Here is an 18,642-nt window from a genome sequence, read left to right on the forward strand (position 1 = left end):
AAAAGAAAAAAGTCAGAATCAAGCATGAAGCAACAAACAGCGGGTGAATCACCTGAGTGTCAGGGAGTTCAAAATGAGCCTGGCCAACATGCAGGAAAACCTGTCTCTACTAAAAAATACAAAAATTTACTTCTCAGGCGCAGTGTGTGCCTGTAATCCCAGCTACTTGGGAGGCTGAGGCAGGAGAATTGGCGTGGAACCCCGAGGTGGAGGTTGCAGTGAGCCAAGACCACCATTGCACTCCAACCTGGGTGACAGGAGCAACCCACCTCAAAAACATGTGAAAAATAACTCGATATATTTTTTCAGTTAGAGACATGGAGAACATGATGAAAAGACCTCACATACATATAATTGAGTCCTGAAAGAAAAAGGAGAGAACAGACAGATACTATTAAAAGAAGTAAGTTCTGTGAATTTTACAGAAGAACTGATGAAATACATCAAGTTGCTATTATCCAAGATAAATAGCTAAATAGAATAAATAAAAAGAAAGGCTATACTAAACCAAAGTGGCTAGAAAAAAAAAAGAAAAACCTTTGAATGAGACCAAAAATGATTACTATCTACAAAGAAGTAAAATATAAACCAGGGGTTAACTTTCTCAACAGCATACTGTTTGAATGATTTCTTCAATGTAGTGAAGTAAAATGACTGACAACCTAAAAATATTATACCAAGTGAATGGCCACTTTAAACATGGAAGCAAAACAAAGACATTTTTCAAACAAACTGATAGTTCACCACCAGGTTAATTTACAAAGTAAAGACACCAACAAGGGTGATTTTAGGCAGAAAAATACTCATTACAACAAAAAATAGAGATGCAGAAAAGTAGAGGGAAAAAGATAACATATAGGAATGCCTAAATAAGCATTACACTTTACAAAATAATAATAATACTGGGACTGGAGGTTTCTTATGAATATTACATACCTGCTACTACTACTAATTTCTATACTACTACCGACGGATTAGCATTTAATTTGGGAGGGGGTAAATATGCACAGTATATTCTGAGGTGGGACTGATTTTAGGTAAACAGAATAAAAGTGTCAATTATTAAAATATTCTCTTATAAGGGAAGAAGGACAAGCTTGGAGAATTCTCTCGGATACAAACTCTGAAAATTAGACGTAAAGACTTGGAATTTTGGTAAGGCTCTATGGAATATAAACAGAATGATTAAACAGGAATTAGCTGGAATCCATGAAAAAAAGTATAAAATGAGAGAAAAGATGGATATATAGCAGGGTGACAGAAAATTAAAAATACTAATAAGACAGGTTTCTAGATATCAGGAATGACACACTACATAGAAATATCTACTTTTTAGTAATTAGCCCATCTTTAAATTATATTTATTTTTTTTTCTCTTTTATTATTGTTTTAACTTTTAAAGTTCAGGGGTACACCTGCAGGTTTGTAATATAGGTAAATTGTGTCTCACGAGGGTCTGGTGCACAGATTATTTTATCACCAGGCAGCAAGCATACCCAATAGATAGTGTTTTTACCTACCCCTCCCTTCCACCTCTCCACCCTTCAAGTAGGCCCTAGTGTCTGTTTCTTTTTCCTTTCTGTGTGTCCATGGGTACTCATAAGGTTTAGCTTCCACTCATATGAGAATATGTAGTAGCTGCTTTTTCTATTCCTATTTTATCTTCTAGGTTCCGGCTAGGGATAATGGCCTCCCAGCTGTAGCTGATGATGATCGTGTCTCTTTCTTATGGCTGTAGCATTTCCTTCATGGGCATATATACCACACTTTCTTTTATCCAGTCTACTCACTGATAGACATTTGGGTTGATTCCATGTCTTTGCCATTGTGAATAGTGCTGCAATGAACATACAGATGTGCATATGTTCTTATGTAGAATAACTTATATTCCTAGGTATATTCACAATAATGAAATTGTTGGTCAAATGGTAATTCTAAGTTCTTTGAGAAATCACCACACTACTTTTCACAAGGGCTGAACTAATTTACATTCCTACCAGGAGTGTATAAGCATTCTCTTATCTCCCACAACCTCACCAGCATCTGGTTTGTTTTAATTTTTGTAATAGCTATTCTTTACCTGGTGGGAGATGGTATCTCATTGTGGTTTTGATTTGTATTTCTCTAATACTCATGATGTTGACCATATTTTAATATGCTTATTGGCTCTCTCTCTCTCTCTCTCTCTCTATATATATATATATAGTTTTGAATATATATATCTTTTAATGTATATATTCTTTTTGAAAAAAATATATATATATATTCTTTGAATATAGATACATATTCTTTTTGAAAAGTGTCTGTTCACTTGGTCCTGTCTACTTTTAATGGGGTTGTTTGGTTTTTGCTTGTTAATTTATTTAAGCTTTTAAAGGATTCTGGATATTTGACCTTTGTTAAGTATAGTTTACAAATATTTTCTCCCATTTTATGGGTTGCCTGTTTACACTGTTGAGAGTTTCTTTGCTGTGCAGAAGCCCTTTCATTTAATTAGGTCTCATTTGTCAATTTTGCTTTTGTTGCTCTTGCTTTGATGTCTCTCATAAAAAATATTTTCTTTCTCCAGGTCCTATGGTCAGAATGGTATTTCCTGATATCTTCCAGGGTTTTTACAGCTTGTGTTTTACATCTATGTCTTTAACTCATCTTGATTTAATTTTTGTATATGGTGTGGAAGGAAGGGGTCAGGCAACAATCTTCTGCATATGGCTAGGCACTTATCCCAGCACCATTTATTAAATAGGAGCTGTTTCCCTCATCATTTGTTTCTTTTGTCAACTTTGTCAAAGGTCAGATGGTTGTAGGCATGCAGCTTTATCTCTGACTCTGTATTCTGTTCCGTTGGTCTATGTGTCTGTTTTTGTAGCAGTAGCATGGCTGTTGTGGTTTCTGTAGGTTTGTAGTTTAGTTTGAAGTTGGGTAACATGGGATGGCCAGCTTTGTTCCTTTTGCTTTAGGATTGCCTTGGCTATTCAAGCTCTTTTTATGGTCTCTATATGAATTTTAAAATACTTTTTCTAACAATTAATTGAAGAACGTCATTGATAGTTTAATAAGAATAGCATTGAATCTGTATTTTGCTTTGAGCAGGATGGCCATTTTAAAATATAAATTCTTTCCTATCCATGAGTATGGGAATGCCTTTCCATTTGTTTGTGGCCATCTCTGATTTCTTTCAGCAGTTTCTTTTTTTTTTTTGAGGCGAGGCTCTCTGTCACCCAGGCTGGAGTGCAATGGCCGGATCTCAGCTCACTGCAAGCTCCGCTTCTGCCGGGTTTACGCATTCTCTTCTGCCTCTGCAGCCTCTCGAGTAGCTGGACTACAGGCGCCTGCCACCTCGCCCGGCTAGGTTTTTGTATTTTTTAGTAGAGACGGGGTTTCACCGTGTTAACCAGGATGGTCTCTGATCTCCTGATCTCATGATCCGCCTGCCTCGGCCTCCCAAAGTGCTGCTGGATTACAGGCTGAGCCACCGCTACCGCCCAGCAGTTTTAATAATTCTCTACTTCAGAGATATTTTAATTCTTTGGTTAGCTTGTATTCCTAGGTATTTTATTCCTTTTGTGGCTATTATTAATGGGATTGCATTTTTGCTGTGGCCCTCAGCTTGACATACATTGTTGATATATACAAATGCTACTGATTTTTGAACATTGTTTTCATATCCCAAAATTTTGTTGAAATTATTTTGTCAGGTTTAGGAGCTTTAGGGTCAAGACTAAGGGGTTGCTCCAGGGTATAGAATCATACTACCTACAAACAGAGATAGTGTGACATCCTCTCTTCCTATCTTGGATGCTTTTATGTCTTTCTCTTGCCTGATTGCTCTACAGGGATTTCCAGTCCTATATGTTGAATACAAGTGGTGGTGAATGTGAATCCTTGTCTTGTTCCAGTTTTCAGGGGGAACAAGCTCTAACTTTTACCCATTCAGTATGATATTAATGTGGGTTTGTCATGGATGGCTCTTATTATTTTGAGATATATTCCTTCAGTGCCTAGTCTGTTGAAGGTTTTTCACACATGAAGGGATGTCTAATTTTAAAGAAAGACTTTTCTGCCTCTATTGAGATGATGATGGTTTTTTATTTTAGTTCTGTTTATGTGATTCATCATATTTATTGATATACATATTTGAACTAACCTTGCATCCTATGGATAAAGCCTACTTGATCATGGTGGATTAACTTTTTGATGTGCTGCTGATTCAGTTTGCTAGGGTATTTTGGTGAGAATTTTGCATCAATGTTCACTGGCGATATTGGCCTGAATTTTTCTTTTGTTTATTGTGTATTGGCCAGGTTTTGCTATCAGGATGATGCTGGCCTTATGGAATTAGTTACTGAGAAGTCTCTCCTTCTCAATTTTGGAATACTTTTAGGAAGGAATTTTTACCAGCCTCCTTTTACATCTGGTAGAATTTGCCATGAATGTATCCTGTGCTGTGCTTTTTCTGGTCGGTAGACTTTTTATTACTGGATCCAATTTTGGAACTCATTAGGTGGTCTTTTCAGGGATTCAGTTTCTACCTGGATCAATCTTGGGAGATCGTATGCTTCCAGGAATGTACCCATTTCTTCTAGGTTTTCTAGTTTGTGTGCAATAGAGATGTTTGTAGTAATCACGAGAGACTTTTGTATTTGCAGGTCACTGATAATGTAACCTTGTCATTTCTGACAGTGTTTATTTGATCTTCTCTTTACTTTATTAGACTAGATAGCAGCCTATCAATCTTATTTATTCTTTTCAAAGTACAAAAATCCTGGATTGATTGATCTTTTGTATGATTTTTGTGTGTGTCTCAATTTCCTCCAGTCCAGCTTTTTTGTGTGTGTGTGTTATTTCTGTCTTCTGCTAACTTTGAGGTGGATTTGCACTTGTTTCTATTTACCCTAGGTGTGTGATGTTAGATTGCTAATCTGAGATCTTTCTAACTTTTGATGTGGGCTTTTAGTGCTATAAACTTGCTCCTACCACTGCTTTTAGCTGTGTCCCAGAGATTCTGGTATGTTGTATCTGTGTTCTCATTAGCTTCAAATAATTCTATTGATTTCTGCTTAATTTTATTGTTTATCTAAAAGTGTCATTTACCCTAGGTGTGATGTTAGATTGCTAACTAGATCTTTCTAACTTTTTGATGTGGGGCTTTTAGTGCTATAAACTTCTGTTCTTCACTGTTTTAGCTGTGTCCCAGAGATTCTGGTATGTTGTATCTGTGTTCTCATTAGCTTCCAAATAATTTATTGATTTCTGCTTTTAATTTTTATTGTTTATCTAAAAGTCATTCAGGAACAGGTTGTTTAATTTCATGTAATTATATCGTTTTGAGCATTTTTTAGTATTGATTTCTATTTTTATTGCACCACATTCAACAGTGCTTTGGTATGTTTTGGGGTTTTTAACTTTCTGAGGGTTGTTTTTATTACTTATTGTGGATCAGTTTAGAGTATATGCCACATGCAGATGGGAAGAATGTATATTTGATGATTTAAGGTAGAATTATGTCTATGTCTGTTAGACCATTTGGTCAAATGTCAAGTTCAGGTCCTGAATAGCGTTTGTTAGTTTTCTGCTTCGATGATTTGTCTAATACTGTCAGGGGTATTGAATCTCCGGCCATTATTGTGTGTGTATGCTATTTAAGTCTTTCATAAGTGTCTAAGAATTTGCTTTAGAATCCAGGTGCCCCTGTGTTGGGTGCATATGTATTCAGAATCATTAGGTCTTCTGTTAAACCAACACTTTACCATTATGTAATGCCCTGCTTTGTCTTCTTTTTCAATCGTTATTGATTTAAAGCCTGTTTTTGTTTCTTTTGTTTTGTTCTGAAAATTAAAATAGTAACTGCTTTGTTCTGTTTCCCAATTGTTTTTGGTAGATTTTTCTCTATCTCTCTTTACTTCGAGCTCATGCCTCATCATTGCATGTGAAGTGAGTCACTTATAGTATTGCATACAATTGAGTCTTGCTTCTTTATCCAATTTTGCCACTGTGTGCTCTTTTAATTGCTCATTAACATTCAAGATTAATACTTCGATTTGTGCGGATTTGATCCAGTCATCATGTTGTTAGCTGGTTATTATGCAGACTTGATTGTGTGGTTGTTTTATAAAGTCAATGGTCTCTGTACTCTCAAGTGTGTCTTTGTGGTAGGTTGGTAACAGTCTTTCCTCTCCATATTTAGCACTCCTTAAGGATCTCTCTGTAAGACAGATAAGGCTGGTCTAGTGGTACGGGAATTCTAGCATTTGCTTGTTCAGTAAGGATCTTGCCTTCCTTCATTTAAAGTTTAGTTTGGCTAGATATGAAATCTTGGTTGGGAATTTCTTTTCCCTAAGAATGCTGTAGGCCCCCACCCTTCTTGAGTTTAGGGTCTCAATGTCACCCACTGTTAGCCTGATGAGATTCCCTTGCAGGTGATCTGCCCGTCTCTAGCCCCTTTAATTTTTTTCTTTCATTTCAGCCTTGGGAGAATCTGATGACAATGTGTCTTGGGATGGTCATCTTGTACAGTATCTCACAGGGATTATCTGCATTCTTGAATTTCAATGTTGGCCTCTCTGGTGAGGTTAGGGAAGTTTTCTTGCTGATGATATCCCAAAATAAGTTTTTTCAAATTGTTGATTTCTTCTTCCCTTTCATAGGAACATCAGTGAGTCATAGATTTGGTCTCTTTACAATCCCAGCATTACCCAAGGTTTTGTCTTATTTCTTCTTATTTTATTCATTCTTCTTATTTCTTTTATTTTGTCTAATTACTGAGTTATTTTGAGAACTGATCTTCAAGCTCTTAGAGGTTCTCTCAGCTTCATCAATTCTACATAATTCTGTAATTCATTAAGAAATTTGAAATGAGTTTTTCAGCTCTATCAGTTCATTTTGGTTATTTCCCTAAAATGTATCATTTCATCTCACCTCCCCATGTCCTTTTTTATTTTTCTACCTTTAGAGTCCTTACTTTGTTTCACACTTTCTCCTGAATGTCGACGATTCTATTCTCCTTTATCCTATTCTTGAATTACTTCTGACACCAACCATTTCAGACTGGTTAAGAACCATTGTTAAACCGCTATGTTGTTTGGAGGTGCAAGAAATACTCTGGCCTTTGAGCTGCTCTAAGTCCCTGTGCTGGTTCTTCTCCTCTAGTCTGCTCCCCAACTGGAGGAACCCCTGCTGGTTACTGTCTGTGTACTCCTCTTCATTTCTTTGTTGGATGTTCTGTATGTGGTCTCTGCTAGGTAGCAGGGTGGCAGAGAGGCCATATTCTTGCCAGGTCAGCCCCACCTGCTGTCTGAGTGCTTCCTGGGGGACCCATGGGGTTGCACCTGCCTGCTGGAGTTTAGGCATAAGTGGGACTGCTGGACTGGAAGCTCTAGCAGCTGTATATGTTTGGCTACTAGAGGAGTGCTCAGTAGTCACCCACCTTGCCATATCCAAGTGCTTCCCAGGGAGAACAGGGAGGCTGCACCACCTCAGCTGAGTTCACACAGAAGTGGAACCACTAGGCTAGGAACTCTAGCAGGTATTTCCTGCCTGGCTACCAGTGGCAGGTAGTGAATGGGCCACCTAACGTAGTCCGCAGGTGTTTCCCCTGACAACAGGGGCTGCAGCCACCTGATGAGTTCAGACAAAGTGAGATCACTGGTCTGGAAGCTGCACTGGGCCTTGTCTGGTGAAGGAGAGTGAGCAATCTAACTGCTCCCAGGAACCACAACTGCAGCCTCTATTAAGGTTATGGTGTTGGTGCTGGTCTGCTCCGCATCCCAAGACTTCTTATATAGGTCCTGCTAGATTGAGAGATGACCCTGTAAAATGCCCAGGTAGCTGGGTTCCTGCTCCCCATAGAGAAGAGAGCAGGATGGAGTGCAGGGGGGTCCAAGGAAATTCTCTCACCACAGTCTTGCACAGGTTCTGTGGAGGGTGTGAATCCCCCTGGGGCTCTCACACTCACACCCCCTTCCCTTTGTTGAGAGGTTCTACTCGACTTCACACCATTCACAGCTACTGCCCAGCTTTGCTCCTCCCTGCTTTCTGTGTCCCCGGCTCCCTTGGATGGCCCTGACATGCCTCTGACACACCTGGTCTTTCACAGGGTTAGTATGTTCACTAGCCCCTTTGTTTCCTCTCTGTGAGAGCAGTGCTCTGCTGAGCTGCTCTGTAGTCCACACCTTGACCCACCCCTTGAAATGTACCTTCAGGTTATAAAAGATCATCATTCCTCAATTTTAAAAAAAAAAAAAAGATAATCTGTACGCGCATGTAGGAATACAAGGACAGGACCTAGCCCAGCGTGGAGCCACCTAGCCACAATGCATAGGCTTATGGGAGATACTGACTAATTGTTGGGTGCCATTGAAATTTGTCTCTTTGTTATACACCAAAACTGTAGTTGGAGACAGAAATTAGTACCTAGGTGTAAAGTGCTGCCATGATGTAATACTGGCTATGAGATTTGAGTACAGGTGAAAACAACTGTAAAATCTATTCAAATCTTCTAAGACAAGTATTTTCTTCTCCCTACACTTTCTTCTTTCGAAAGGCCAAATCAGAATAGAAAATAGATCTTGTTTGTAGTGATAAGGGTTAAATGTCATAGAGAAAATATCAAAGAACACAACAGGTCAAAATTCTTCTTTATGAAATCAGAAGAGATAAGAAACCCACTCTCATCTAATGTATTTGCAAGTGAACAAAGACCTAGGAAGCTCTAAGACAAAAGAAGCTCTAACAGCTGTGTATGTCTGGCTACTAGAGGAGGTGCTCAATGGGGTCACCCACCTTGCCATCCAAGTGCCTAAGAGAACAGGGAGGCTGTGCCCACTAGCTGGAGTTCACACAGTGGAACCACTGGGTTAGGAACTTGAGCAGGCATTTCCTGCCTGGCTACTCACAGTGGCAGTGAATGAGGCCATCCACCCAGTCCAGGTGTGCTTCCCTGGACAACTACTGTAAACAAAATAAATATATTTATTTTAAATAATAATATATTATATAATGTAATCATATAATAAATTGCATATATAAATATATATTAAATAAATATTAAAATGTAATATGAAATATATAGAGAGAGTAAAGAACTGTAAAATGAAGAAGTAAAATGGTCATTAAAATTTTATAGATAATGTTTCTGTACAGTGAAGATCCAAAGACTATACCGTGATAAATTATTAGGATCCAAAGACTTTTACAGGTAAATTATTAGGAATGGACAAAACGAATTTAGCAAGGTCAATTTTTTTTTTTTATATGGGATCTCTGTCACGCCTTGTGCTGAGTGTGTGCAGGCACAATCTTGGCTCACTCTGCCAACTCTCCTCCTCCTCCCAGGTTCAAGTGATTCTCCTGCCTCACCTCCCAAGTAGCTGGGATTACAGGTGCACCTCAACACAACTGGCTAATTTTGTAATTTCTATTAGAAGACAGGGGTTTGACCTCAAGTGATCTGCCTGCCTTGGCTCCTTCCAGTCCTGATTATAGGCATGAGCCACTGCAATCAGCCTCCCACTTTTAAAAACACCAATACCATAAACTAAACCAATAGAAAATTAAAAATTTTTCTAAGATACCCTTTCATAATATATACAAAATTACCAACATAGGATGTTCAGCAAATGGTATAACTCTACTCAAAGTCAACATTGCATTATTGATTAAATTAGAACAATACTTTAGTGAAAATATATACCATTATCGATACACGAAGATACAATCCTTTTTTAAATTAATTCTTCCACTAGTTGATCTATAATTTCAAAACAACTCATCAAAAATCCCACAGATATTTTTGCTTGTTTGATTGTTTTTGTGGTAAATGAAATAACACTAATCCTAACATGTATATGCGAAATGGCATACTTGAAGAATAGTAAAATATAGTAGATCTAGCTCTATGAAAATTAAGACTTATATTTAAAAGCTACAGTTTATTACAAAATGTCATAGGGTATAAATACACAAATAATCAATGGAACAGCTCAGAGAAAAAACAGACCCATAAACAAATGACACTTTAGATCTAAGATGAGAATGCAGGAGCAGTGTGAAACCAGGAGTTTTAATGAACTGGTATTAGGACAATTGGACATCCATATGCAAAATAGTTGTAACTTGATCTACTTCATACCATATATAAAAAATCAATTCCAGGTAGAATTATAAAACTAGAATATAAGAGGAAGAAAATTAATTTCTTCCTAAAATAAAACAAAGATAAAAATAAAAACAATAAACGATATAAGTAAATATTCATGTAATTAGGTAAGGGAAAATTCTATATAGATCTTAAAGGAAAAGATTCTCAGAATTTGAAATCATTTCATAATTAAAAACTTTTCCATCCAAAAACACAAAACGACAAACCATTAATAGGAGAAAACATTGGCAACAAGTATAATTACAAAAGAATTATTCATAACATATTATAAAATCCTGCAAATAAGTAAAAGATGACAATTCAATTTTTTAATTTTATTTTTTCATAAGTCATTGGGGTACAGGTGTGGTGCTTGGTTACATGAGTGCAAGTTCTTTATTGAGATTTTTGAGATTTTGGTGCGCTCCATGGCCCAAGCAGTATATACACTGCACCTGTTAATAGCCTTTTTATCCTCACCCCGCTGCTACTACCTTTTCCCCAAGCTCCCAAGTAAAGTCCATTGTTTTCATTCTTTATGCCTTTTGTGTCCTCATAGCTTAGCTCCCATATCAGTGAGAACATAATGCATGTTTGGTTTTCCATTCCTGAGTTACTACACTTAGTCAATTGTCTCCATCTCATCCAGGTCACTCATATAATAAGTTTATCTATTTCTTTTCTATGGCTGAGTAGTATTCAATCATAAATACATACTACAGTTTCATCCACTCTGTCGACTGATGACATTTGGGCTGGTTCCATGATTTTGCACTGTGAATTGTGCTGCTATAAACAGCATGTGCAAGTATCTTTTTCAAGTACGACCTCTTTTCCTGTGTAGATACCTCCAGTAGTGTGGGATTGTTGGATCAAACGGTAGTTTCATTTTTAGTTCTTAGCACCTCCACACTGCTTTCCCTAACAGCTGTACTAGTTGCATTTCCCACCAGCAGGAAACTCCTGACATCAGATCTGACCAGCATCTACTGGTTTGATTTTTATTATAGTCATGTCTGTGGCATCGTATACTGGAGCCTGATTTGTGATTCGATCATATTGATCTGATTTTTCATATTGTTTATCTGTTTATTTAGAGATCTCTTTGAGAATTGTCTGTTCATGTTCTTAGCTTTAACTCTTTTGATAGGGATTTGTCTGTATTTTTCTTTACTGACTATTCATTACAGATTTGATGTTATCCTGTCGATGCATATTATAAGATTTTTTCTCCCGACTTTGGTTTTCACGATTTATGTTTTTGTTGTGCTGCCATGCTGCCAATGCAAACAAAGTTCTTTTAGTTTAATTAGGACTCATTATTTATTTTCGTTTTATTGCATTTGCTTTGGTTTGGTCGTGAAATCCCGGCCTACTGTCGTCTAGAAGGGTTTTTCCATCGTTGTCTCTAGAATTTTTATAGTTTCATACAGGAATTAGATTTTGGTCTTAACCATCTTGAGTTGATTTTTGTATAAGGTGAGATGAGGATCCAGTTTCATCTCCATACATGTGGCTACCCAATTATCCCAGCACCATTTGTCGAAAAGGGCATCCTTTCCCCACTTTATGCTTTGTTTGCTTTGTCAAAGATCAGTTGGCTGTAAGTATTTGGGTTTATATTTCTGGTTTCTATTCTGTTCCACTGGTCTATGTGTGTTTTGTGTATTAAATTCATGCTGTTTTGGCGAACATGGTCTATACAGTGTAGTTTGAAATCAGGTAGTGTGATGTCTCCGATTTAGCGGTTCCTTTCTTTGGCTTAGTCTTGCTTTGGCTGCAGGCTCCTTTGGTTCCATATGGATTTTAGACTTTGTGTTTTCTAATTCAAGGAAGGAATGATGGTGCTATTTTGATGGGGGACTGCATTGAATTTGTAGATTGCCTTTGGCAGTATGTGGTCATTGTCACAGTATTGATTCTAACCATCCATGAGCATAGGATGTATTTCCATTTGTTCCTGTTGTCTATGATTTCTTTCAGCAATGCTTTCTTTATAGTTTTCCTGTAGAGGTCTTTCAACTCCTTGGTTAGGTGGCATTCCTAAATATTTTACTTTATTACTTTTTGCAGCTATTGTAAAAGGGATTGAGTTATTGATTTGATTATCTGTTTATTGCTGTTGGTGTATAGAAGGAGCTAATACTGATTTGTGTGTGTGTATATTAATCTCATATATCCAGAAACTTTGCTGAACATATTTTATACCTTCCTGAAGCTCCCTGTGGAGGTGTCATTAGGGTTTTCAGGATAAACAATCATATCACTGTGCTAAACAGTGACAATTTGACTTTGTCCTTACCAATCTGTATATGCTTCATTTCTTTCTCTTGTCTGTTGCTCTGTTAGGGACTTTCAATACTGTTGAAGAGGAGTGTGAGAGGGGCAGCCTTGTCTTGTTCCAGTTCTCAGAGGGAAAGCTTTCCAAGGTAGAGTTTAAACCATTTGTTTCCTTTGTTGGATTTTCTGCCCTCATGACCTGTCTATCATGCTGGCTGTGAATACTGAAGCCCCACTATTGTGTTGCTGTCTAAATTCTACTTAGGTCTATTAGTAATTGTTTTGCTAAATTTGAGCTCCAGTGTTAGATGCATATGTTTAGGGCTGTGTGATATTTTTCTGTTGGACAGCCTTTACCATTATATAATGTCCCTCTTTGTCTCTTTCAAATCAAGCATGCTTAAAGTTTATTTGTCTAATGTAAGAATAACTACCTCTGCTCGCTTTTTGGTCTCCATTTGTATAAAATGCCTTTTCCACCCCCTCATTTTTAAGTTTATGTGAGTCCTTATATTGTTAGATGAGACTCTTGAAGGGTGGGCAGATATTTTACAGGAATTTTATCAATTTGCAGTTCTGTATCTTTATGGAGCATTTAGGTCATTTACATTCAATGTTAGTATTGAGATGTGAGATACCCCTTCCATTCATCACATATGCTATTCGTTACGTATATGTTGTTTTTCTTGATTTTGCTTTTTAAATTGTATTTTCATTTTATAGATCCTGTGAGATTTCTGCTTTAAAGAGGTTCTGATTTTATGTGGTTTCTAGGATATGTTTCAAGATTCAGAGCCTTACTTGGCAGTTCTTGTAGTGGCTGCTTGTAATGGCAAATTATCTCAGCATTCTGTTTTGTCTGAAAAGAATGTATTTTCCCTTCATATAACAATGCTTAGTTTCACTCGGATACAAAAATTTTAGCTGATAATTGTTTGTTTCATAGACTGAAGATAGGGCCTCAATACTCTTTCTAGTTTGTATAGGGTTTCTGCTGAGAAATCTGTTGAAGAATCTGATAGGTTTTCCTTCATAGGGTTGCCTGGTGGTTTTGGTCTCACAGCTCTTAAGATTCTTTCCCGCGACTAACAGAAAGGACATCCACACCAAAACAAGCATCTGTACACCATCACCACCAAACACCAAAGGTAGATCCAAAATCACAAAGATGGGGAAAGCAGTGCAGAAAAGATGAAAATTCTAAAATCATAACCTCTCCCTCCAAAGGAACGCAGCTCCCACCAGCAATGGAACAAAGCTGGATGGATGAATGACTTTGATGAGTTGAGAGAAGAAGGCTTCAGATGATCAAACTTCTCCAAGCTAAAGGAGGAAGTAATGAACCCATAAATAAATTTAAAATCTTGAAAAAGATTTTGACGAATGGCTAACTAGAATAACCAATGGTGAGTAGTCCTTAAAATGACGCGGATAAAGATGAAAACCATGACATGAGAACTACATGATAAATGCACAAGCTCAGTAACCGACTTGGTCAACTGGAAGAAAACAGTACTGGAAATCAAAATGAATGAAAATGAAGCGTAGAAGAGAAGTTTAGAGAAAAAAAGAGTAAAAAGAAATGAACAAAGCCTCCAGAAATATGAGATATGAAAAGCACCAAATCTACGTCTGATTGCACCTGAAAGTGATGTAGAGAATGGAACCAAGTTGGAAAAACACTCTGCAGGATAATACCCAGGAGAACTTCCCAACTTAAAGCAAGGCAGACCAACATTCAAATTCAGGAAATACAGAGAATGCCACAAAGATACCTCGAGAGAAGAGCAACCCAAGACAATGTAATTGTCAGATTCACCCAAGATTTGAAATGAAGAAGTGTCGTTAAGGCAGCCAGAGAAAAGGTCATACCTGTGGAAGCCCATCAGATGAACAGTGGATCTCTCAGCAGAAAACCTACAAGCCAGAAGAGAATGGAGGCCACATTCAACATTCTAAAGAAAAGAATTTTCAACCTTGTGAATTTCATATCCAGTCAAACTAAAATTGATAAATGAAAGAGAAATAAAAAATCCTTTATGATAAGCAATGCTGAGAGATTTTGTCACCACCATAGGCCTGGGTTCTACAAGAGCTCCTGAAGGAAGCACTAAACATGGAAAGAACAAATCCAGTACCAGCCACTGCAAAACATAAAATGTAAAGACCTTCATCAATGCTAGGAAGAAACTGCATCAACTAACGAGCAAAATAACCAGCTAACATCATATAATGACAGGATCAAGTTCACATTACAACAATATTAACCTTAAATGTAATGTAACTTTTAACCTCCAATTAAGACACAGACTTGGCAAATTGGATAAAGAGTCAAGACCCATCATCAGTTTTCTGTATTCAGAGACCCATCCACATGCAGAGACACACATAGGGCCTCAAAATAAAGGGATGGAGGAAGATCTGTATCAAGCAAATGGTCAAAAAAAAGCAGGGTTGTAATCCTAGTCTCTGATAAAAAGAGACTTTTAAACGCAAAAAGATCAAAAGAGACAAAGAAGGCCATTACATAAATGGTAAAGGGATCAATTCAACAAGAAGAGCTAACTATCCTATGCATACATGCACCCAATACAGGAGCACCTAGATTCATAAAGCAAGTACTTAAAGACTTTACATAGAGACTTAGACTCCTACACACAATGTAATGGGAGACTTTAACAACCCACTGTCAACATTAGATAGATCAACGAGACAGAAAGTTAACAAGGATATCCAGGAACTTGAAACTCAACTCTGCACAAGGACTTAATAGACATCTTACAGAACACTCCACCCCAAATCAACAGAATACATCTTTCCTCAGCACAACATCACACTTATTGCAAAATTGACCATGTAGTTGGAAGTAAAGCACTCCTCAGCAAATATAAAAGAAGAGAAATATAAATAAACTGTCTCCTCAGACCACAGTGCAACGTTCAGGAACTCAGGGATTAAGAAACTCAACTCAAAACTGCTCACAACTACATGGAAACCGTCAACCTGGGTTCCTGAATGACTATTGGGTAAATAACGAAATGACAGAAATAAAGATGTTCTTTTTGAACCAACGAGAACAAACATACAACATACCAGTAAAATCTGGGACATTTAAAGCAGTGTGTAGAGGGAAATTTATATGCCAACTAAACGCCCACAAAAGAAAGCAGGGAAGATCTGAAATCTGACACCCTAACACACCCTAATTTAATTAAATCACAATTAAAAGAACTAGAGAAGCAAGAGCAAACATATTCAAAAGCAGAAGGCAGGAAAAATAACCAATATCACAGCAGAAATAAAGGAGAATAGGAGACACAAAAAACCCTTCAAAATCATGAATCCAGGAGTCATTTCTTTTCGAAACATCAACAAAATTGATAGACCACTAGCAAGAATAATAAACAAGAAAAGAGAGAAGAATCAAATAGACAATAAAAAATGATAAAGGGGATATCACCACTGATCCCACAGAAATACAAACTACCATCGAAATATAAAACACCTCTACACAAATAAACTAGAAACCTGGAAGAAATGGATAAAATTCCTGGACACATACACTCTCCCAAGACTAAAACCAGGAAGAAGTTGAATCCCTGAATAGACCAATAGGCTGTGAATTGAGGCACAATTAATAGCCTACCAACCAAAAAAGTCCAGGCCAGGATGGATTCACAGCCGAATTCTACCAGAGGTGCAAGGAGAGCTTAAATACCCAATTCCTTCCCTGAATTATTCCAATCAATAGAAAAAGAGGGAATCCTCCCTAACTCACTCTTTGGTATGAGGCCAAATATCCTGATTCGTAAAGCCTGGCAGAGACACATCGAAAAAAGAGGACTTTAGACCACATCTCTGATGAACATCAATGCAAAAAATCCTCAACAAAATACTGGCAAATCGAATCCAGCGCAGCACATCAAAAGTTTATCCAATTAGATCGGCGGGCTTCAACTCCCTTGGGATGGGCAGCCAGTTCCAACATACACACAAATCATAAATGTAATCCAGTATAAACAGAATCGAAACAATAAAAAACTACGCGACACTTCTAATAGATGGCAGAGAAGGCCTTTGACAAAATTCAGCAGCTCTTCTCATGTGCTAAAAACTCTCAATAAATTTGGTGTTGATGGAACGTATCAAAATAATAAGAGCTATTTATATAATGAAACCCATGGCCAATATCATACTGATCAGCGTAAGAAAACTGGAAGCATTCCCTTTGAAAACTGGCATTAGACAGGGATGCCCTCACCACCCCCATCAACATAGTGCTGAAGTTCCACACAGCAATCAGGCAAGAGAAGCAGCAAAAGTGGTATTCATCAGGGAAAAGAGGGAAGGCAAATTGTCCTTGTTTATGGATGATATGATTGTATATTTAGAAAACCCCATTGTCACAGCCCAGAATCTCCTCACAAGCTGATAAGGCGTCTCCAGCAAAAGCTCAGGATACAAAATCACAAACATTCTATACCAACAAGATATGTTAGAAAGTCAAACATGAGTGAACTCCCCATCTCAAATTGTTTCAAAGAGAATAAAAAATACCTAGAATCCAACTTCATAAGGGATGTCATAATCTTCAAGCAGGAACTAAGAAACCACCGCAGTGAGGATTACTGTGAAACAACAAAATGGAATAAACACCGTGCTCATGGATATTAGAAGAATCAATATCGCGAAAATGGGCCATAGTGCCTATGCACTTATAGATTCAATGCCATCCCAGCTGCCACTGCTCATTCTTCACAGAATTGAAAAAATTATTTAAAAGTTCATATGGAACTACAAAAGAGCCCGCATTGCCAAGTCAACTTAAGTCAAAAGAACAAAAGCCGGAAAGTATCAGCCACCCGACCAATTATATTACCGGGCGCAGCAACAAACAGCATGGTAATGGTAACAAAACAGATATGGCGTGGTTCCAACGAAATGGCTTCCCAGAAATGGTCGCATCGCACCGGCCCATCTCGACAACCGACAAAACAAGAAATAGGCGCGCATCTCTGGCCAATTTGTTGAAAACTACACAAGCGGGTTTAAACGTATCCTCCGCACCAAGAAAATTAATTCCAAGATGGATTAGAGACTTAAATGTTTGACCTTAAAAACCATAAAAAAACCCTAGAAGAAAACTCTAGGCAATTACTCTTTAATATATAGGCAAGAGTAAGGGATCATGTCTAAACACTAAAAGTAATGGCGCAAATGCTCAAAATTGACAAATGGGATCTAGTTAAAACTTAAAGAGCTTCATACAGAAAAAGAACTACCATCAGAGGAACAGGCAACCTACAGAATGGGAGAAAATTTTTTGCAATCATTCATCTGACAAAGGGCTAATATCCAAACCTACAAAAGAGCTCGTGTTCTACATAAGAAAAAAAATCAAACAACCTCCCACTGCTATGGGCAAGGATATGAACACACTCTCAAAAGAAGACATTTGAGGCAGCCCACAGACACATGCTGAAAAATGCTCATCGTCACTAGTCATCAGAGAATGCAAATCAAAACCACAGTGTGAGATACCATCTCACACCTGCCAGGAATGGCATGATCATTTAAAAAATCAGGGAAACAACAGGTGCTTGAGAGGATGTGGAGAAATAGGAACACTTTTTACACTATTGGTGGGACTGTAAACTCGTTCAAACTACTGTGGAAACAGTGTGGCGATTCCTCAAGGATCTGAACTAGGCACAATCCATTACTGTATTATACCCAAAGGATTCATAAATCATGCTATAAAGACACACATGCACACATATGTTTATTTGTGGCACTATTCACAATAGCAAAGACTTGGGAACCAACCCAAATGTCCATCAATGACAGACTAGACAATAAGAAAATGTGGCTCATATACCCCATGGAATACTATTATGCAGTCATAAAAAGGATTGAGTTCATGTCCTGTAGGGATATGATGCAGCTGAAACTATCACTTCGAATAGCAACCATTGCAAGAATGAAACCAAAACACCGCATGGTTCTCAAGTACTCATAGGTGGGAATTGAACAATGAATGAACACTTGACACAGAAGGGGAACATCAGCACACTGGGGCCTGCCGTGGGTGGGGGGAGTGGGAGGGGATAGCATTAGAGAGTACCTAATGTAAATGACGAGTTAATGGGTGCAGCACACCACGATGGAAATAAAACCTGCACGTTGTGCATGTTCTAGAGCATAAAGTATAATTTTTTGTACAC

Source organism: Papio anubis, chromosome 5 (genome assembly GCF_008728515.1).
Source record: "Papio anubis isolate 15944 chromosome 5, Panubis1.0, whole genome shotgun sequence".
NCBI classification, from domain to species: domain Eukaryota; kingdom Metazoa; phylum Chordata; class Mammalia; order Primates; family Cercopithecidae; genus Papio; species Papio anubis.